Below are 6,400 nucleotides of genomic sequence, written 5' to 3' on the forward strand. Positions count from 1 at the left end.
TTTATGATGTGTCTTTGCATTTCTTTGAGTTTGCTCCATGTCTTGGATATTTAGATTAATATTTTTCACCAAATGTGAGAAGTACTTGGCCATTTTGTAACCAAATAGTCTTTCTGACAGACACTTTATGGGCCTCTCAATATGCTAATGTTGGTATGCTTAATGATATGTGCAGGTCTCTGATGTTATTCAGATTCCCAGAAATACAGATTCCCAGAAATACATTGGAGGTTTGTAAAACCCACCATGCACATCTCATTTCTTTCTTTTCTTCATTTTTTTGGTCAGCCTGTTGTTAGGTATAATTGATAACAGCAGCTTAGGGAGCTAAAATATGAAAGAATTGTCTCTGACTATTTTTAATAAGCACTATGGTAATAAGGCCGTTCACATAGAGCAAGTTTTGATTCACATCAAATAGAGACAAGCCCTAAGAATGAAGCTTTTTAGCAAGCTGCTAAGCAAACCAAATAGTGTTGATTTTCTGGTGATCTGAGTTTTATGGAAGGCCAGAACTTTTTGCCTCTTCCAGTGGCTCCTAGGTGCCAGGTTTTCACAGCTACTGCACTCATTAGGCTGTGGTATTCAAGCCTGCAAGGGAGCTAGCAGAGAGGGACAAGATTAAGACAAATCAAAATGCTATAAAGCCCACTCTTGTTACTTAGATTTAGCCATTTATCTTATGTAAATATTCTTCATATTGCTGGATCCTTTGATTTCCAAAATTATGAAAAAGTTTTTGACTTTCTTTTCAGTGTTATTGTTATATAATTGTGGAATAGTCTATTGTTGCTTTTATTAAAGCTGAGATTTAAGAGATTTTATTCTAGTATTCTGGAAGGGTTTTCCTCATCAATGTGTATTTTCTTAGATATTTATTCTAGGGTTATAGTTATTCATTGAGTCCTTCATTTTCCTTACATTATTTCTATCAATCTTTTTATTCACATTACTTCTGCTTGAAAGATAATTTTCAAGCTTGCTTTCGCAGCACATATGTTAAAATGGGAATGATACAGAAAGATTAGCATGGCCCCTGCTCAAGGATGACACACAAATTCGTGAAATGTTCCATAGTTTTAAAACATCATGGTACTGGTCCCAAAACAGAGATATAGACCAATGGAACAGAACAGAGGCCTTGGAAGTAATGCCACACATCTAAAACCATCTGATCTTTGACAAACCTGACAAAAACAAGCAATGGGAAAAGGATTCCCTGTTTAATAAATGGTAGTAGGAAAACTGACTAACCATGTGCAGAAAGCTGAAAGTGGACCCCTTTCTTACACTTTATACAAAAATTAACTCCAGATGGATTAAAATTTTAAACATTAGACCCAACACCATAAAAACCCTAGGAGAAAACCTAGGCAATACCATCCAGGACTTAGGCATAGGCAAGGACTTCATGACTAAAACACCAAAAGCAATGGCAACAAAAGCCAAAATAGACAAATGGGATCTAATTAAACTTAAAAGCTTCTGCACAGCAAAAGAAACTATCATTAGAGTGAACCAGCAACCAACAGAATGGGAAAAAAATTTTTGCAACCTACCCATCTGACAAAGGGCTAATACCCAGAATCTACAAAGAGCTAAAACAAATATACAAGAAAAAAATAAACAACTTCATCAAAAAGTGAGCAAAGGATATGAACAGGCACTTTTCAAAAGAAGACATTTATGCAGCCAACAAACATATGAAAAAACGCTCATCATCACTGGTTACTAGAGAAATGCAAATCAAAACCACATTGAGATACCATCTCATGCCACTTAGAATGGCAATCATTAAAAAATCTGGAGATAACAGATGCCGGAGAGGATGTGAAGAAGTAAGAAAGCTTTTACACTGTTGCTGGGGCATTGTGGAAGACAGCGTGGTGATTCCCCAAGGATCTAGAAATAGAAATACCATTTGACCCAGTAATCTCATTACTGGGAATACACCCAAAGGATTATAAATTGTTCTTTTATAAAGACACATGCACACATATGTTCATCGTGGCACTGTTCACAATAGCAAAGACTTGGAACCAACCCAAATGCCCATCAACGATAGACTGGATAAAGAAAATGTGGCACATATACACCATGGAATACTATGCAGCCATAAAAAAGAATGAGTTCATGTTATTTGCAGGGACATGGATGAAGCTGGAAACCATCATTCTCAACAAACTGACACAAGAACAGAAAACCAAACACTGCATGTTCTCACTCATAAGTGGGAGTTCAACAGTGAGAACACATGGACACAAGGAGGGGAACATCACACACTGACATCTGTTGGGGGGTGGGGTGGTAGGGGAGGGATACCAGAGGTTGGGGAGATTGGGGAAGGATAATATTAGGAGAAATATCTAATGTAGGTGAAGGGGGGATGGATGCAGCAAACCACTATGGCATGTGTATAACTATGTAACAATCTTATAAGATCTGCACATGTACCCTAGAACTTAAAGTAAAATTTTTAAAAAAAGGAAAAACTACAAAAAGAAAAAGCCTGGAGACAACAGTTGCTGGAGATGATGTGGAGAAATTGGAATGCTTTTATGCTTTGAGGGAGTGTAAATTAGTTCAGCCATTGTGGAAGAGAGTGTGGCAATTTCTCAAGGATCTAGAAATAGAAATACCATTTGACCCAGCAATCCCATTACTGAGTATATACCCAAAGGATTATAAATCATCCTAAAAAAAAGAAAAAGAAAGAAAGATAATTGTCATGCATATTTAACTTAGCTATACCCTCTACACAAGCAAATACCAATTTTATTTTTACTTTCTTACAAGTATACAATTCTTTCCACTTACCTCAGGATTAAAAAAAAAAAAGTAACTTATCTTAAACACTCTTACAATATGATTTCCAAGACATTTGCTACTAACACCCCAAGATATTGGATATAAATTGTAGATAAACTTATCTTCTGACTTTGAAATTAGTAAAAGCAACACAATTAATTGGAATTATATACGTCTTGTCAGTTGTGACATATTAGTTAACATACCAAGTCTGAATTCACCAAGTAGGCATTCGAACCTTGGGGAAATATTTTGCATTTATTTATTTATTTACTATACTTATATATTTTTTGAGATGAAGTGTCACCCTATTGCCTAGGCTGGAGGGCAGTGGTGCAATCTCAGCTCACTGCAACTTCTGCCTCTGGGTTCAAGTGATTCTCCTGCCTCAGCCTCCTGAGTAGCTGAGACTACAGGCATGTGCCACACGCATGGCTATTTTTTTTGTGTTTTTAGTAGAGATGGGTTTCACCATGTTAGCCAGGATGGTCTCAATCTCCTGACCTCATGATCCACCTGCCCCAGCCTCCCAAAGTGCTGGGATTACAGGGTTAAGCCACCATGCCTGGCATAATTGAAATTATCTATGTTTTGTCATTTGTGACATTAAATAACACATAAAATCTGAGTTCACAAAGTGGGCATTCAAACCTTGGGCAAATATTTTGCCGTCTTGGGTTCAACTTCCTGAGTTTCAGTGTAGGTAGTAGCACTGCTGTGGGAACCAAGAATCAAATAAGTTAGAAAACACAACTCAAATGTCAGTTAGTGCTATTTCCTAAATATTATATATTCTAGAAAAGATTTATAAGCAAAAATTTGATGAAAAGTCATTATCTTCCAAATCAAATAAGACAGCCAAAACATTATTACAGTTTAATGGAAGAATCTCATACTGTGTCCTTAGAAAAAAGTAACTGGAAATAAGTGATGTAAAAAGCTTTCTAACACATATAATTTTTTCCTGTACTTTTGTATAGCAGACTGGCATACTGCATTCAACCTTGAAAATGGAGAGTGGATGGGCAAACATTAATCAACATTTATAGAGTCATTTTCCAAGCAAGAATGATACTGTTTCTGTCTTCCAGTTCTGAATATTTAAAGCACAATTTTGCTGTAAAGCAGTTTATCAGCTTCTTCATATTTTAAATAAAATATCCCTTTAAAAACATAATCGCTCTCACCCAGTATCTAGGCTGTTCTTCTCTCCTATAGTAATCAAAAGTCTATTATTTAGATAAACTTACAGCCATGTATAATAAAGGCTAATTTAACTCTTTACTTCTTTCTCTGAATGTTGTTTACAACATAATATTCTGAAAATTATTTTATTTCCAAAGTATTAAAATTCTTGGGCAGGTTTATACAATTCTCAGGAAATAAAAGATTTCCAGAGAATTGAGACTACTTATTTTGCTGGAACTTCTGCAGCTAGTGTGTCTTTCTTATGATCATAAGAACAAAAAAATCGAAGTAACAGCCTACTCAACACCTCATGGGTAGTTCAAAGGTACCTTACGTGCAGTATGCCAAACAAATGGATCATCACTCTCCTTCCTGCAAATTAGTCACTTTCCTACATTATTTAATCAGTGCATAATGCTACCATTCAACAAATTTTGGAAGAAATTATCTATTACTTCACTCACTTATCCAATCCACTAAAATTTCAACTTATGTCACCTCCTAAATATTCATATCTGTTCGCTCTGTTGTGTCTTCACTGACATTAGCTTAGCTTAAGTTAATATTACTCATTTCATAGATACATCCCCCTAACTAATGTGTCTGCAGGTATAAATTTCTTCATCCAATTCACTGTTTTTACTGAAGCTGGTGTGGTATTTTGAAAGTGTAAATAATAACGTCCCAGGAAGGCTTAAGTCCAATCAGTGCTTTTCCATTGTTGCTAATGTAAAGCTTAAAATTTCTAAGACAAGGACTTATTATTTATTGTATTTATTTATTGTTCTGGGTTCTGCCTACCTATTATTTAATAATGTTATTTCCTTTCGTTTCTAGCTTTGAAACTAGTGGTGTCTTAGAAAACAGTTAACAATCAGTTTTCTGGGATAAATGAAGCCAGGATTTATATTACTTGCCATTATCTGTGGTGTAAATCATCGTATGTGGCTGGTATCAAGTTAACATGACATCAATGAATGTAAGGATGGGAAAAGATGAACACAATTAGCTTCCCTGAATAAGTCCAACCTGACTCCTACACACAACTGGTTCTAAACACTTGAGTCTTTGTGTATGTTATTTCCCAAGCTTAGACCACTGCCCCATCTCTCTGTTTTCAATCTTTGTTTCCAGGCAAATATTAAGTTCCTATTTCTTCAGGGAAACCTTTCCTAACTCACAGACTAGGTCAAAACATTTTACAGTGTAATCTTCTAACATCTGCACTTTGTAAAATTCCTCTCGTGTATTTCCTATTATAATTTTTAATGTATTTACTAATTATCTAACTCACATATACCTATCTTCCAATAGGCTATGCAAACAAAGGCAGCAGAGATCGTTATTTTATTTGTTTTGTTTTCCTTTTCTTTACTTATGGATGTCTAGACTAAGTCTCTGGCACAGTGTATATTCTCATAAAATATTAGTAAGATGTATAAATAAAATATACAAAGAGAAAAGAACATATCAATGATGCACCAAAATACATTTATTTGTCACTTTACCAGGAAAAATGCATGGAAAAAAATCAGATTATAATTGCCTTAATAGCTGCTTAAATTCTCAGAAGCCAGGCAGGTTTTCTATATTAAAAACAATTCTCTGTTAATTACATATGTAATAAGAACTATGAATTGCCTTTCATACATCCATTCCATCCTCTTTTAGTTACTGTTTTGGACCTCTAAAAATTACATATTTGAACCTTCTCTACAGTAAGGGGTCTGCATGTAAATTGCTTTCCTCTAATAAGAAAAATGCCCAGAGAGGAAGTCAAATTGTCTCTGTTTGCGGAAGACATAATTATATATTTACAAAACCCCAATGTCTCAGCCCACAATCTCCTTAAGCCGATAAGCAACTTCAGAAAAGTCTCAGGATACAAAATCAGTGGCAAAATTATAATCATTCCTATATACTAATAATAGACAAAAAGAGAGCCAAATCATGAGTGAACTCCCATTCACAATGCTGCAAGAGAATAAAATATCTAGGTATAAAACTTACAAGGGATATGAAGAACCTCTTCAAGGAGAATTACAAACCACTGCTCAAGGAAATAAGAGAGGACACAAACAGATGGAAAACATTCCATGCTCATGGATAGAAAGAATAAATATCATGAAAACGGCCATAATGCCCAAAGTAATTATAGATTCAATTTATAGTTTACTTTGGGCCATACTGTCCCAAGTAATTTATAGTATTCCCATCAAGCTACCATTTACTTTCTTCACATAATTAGAAAAAAAACTACTTTAAATTTCATATGGAACCAAAAAAGTGCCCATATAGCCAATACAATCCCAAGCAAAAAGAACAAAGCTGGAGGAATCATGCTATCTGACTTCAAACTTTACAAGGCTACAGTAACCAAAACAGCATGGTACTGGTACCAAAA

General features: G+C 35.0%; 1 non-coding gene across 1 annotated transcript; it reads left to right on the forward strand.

Moving 5' to 3' along the window:
* The first annotated feature begins 979 nt into the window (after positions 1 to 979).
* LOC116551417 lies at positions 980 to 1,081 on the forward strand. Its single transcript, XR_004268915.1, has one exon. It is a non-coding gene; the product is annotated as a U6 spliceosomal RNA (small nuclear RNA).
* Positions 1,082 to 6,400: the final 5,319 nt, after the last annotated feature.

This window comes from Sapajus apella, unplaced genomic scaffold (assembly GCF_009761245.1).
Source record: "Sapajus apella isolate SASKATOON/1434 unplaced genomic scaffold, GSC_monkey_1.0 scaffold9, whole genome shotgun sequence".
NCBI lineage: Eukaryota > Metazoa > Chordata > Mammalia > Primates > Cebidae > Sapajus > Sapajus apella.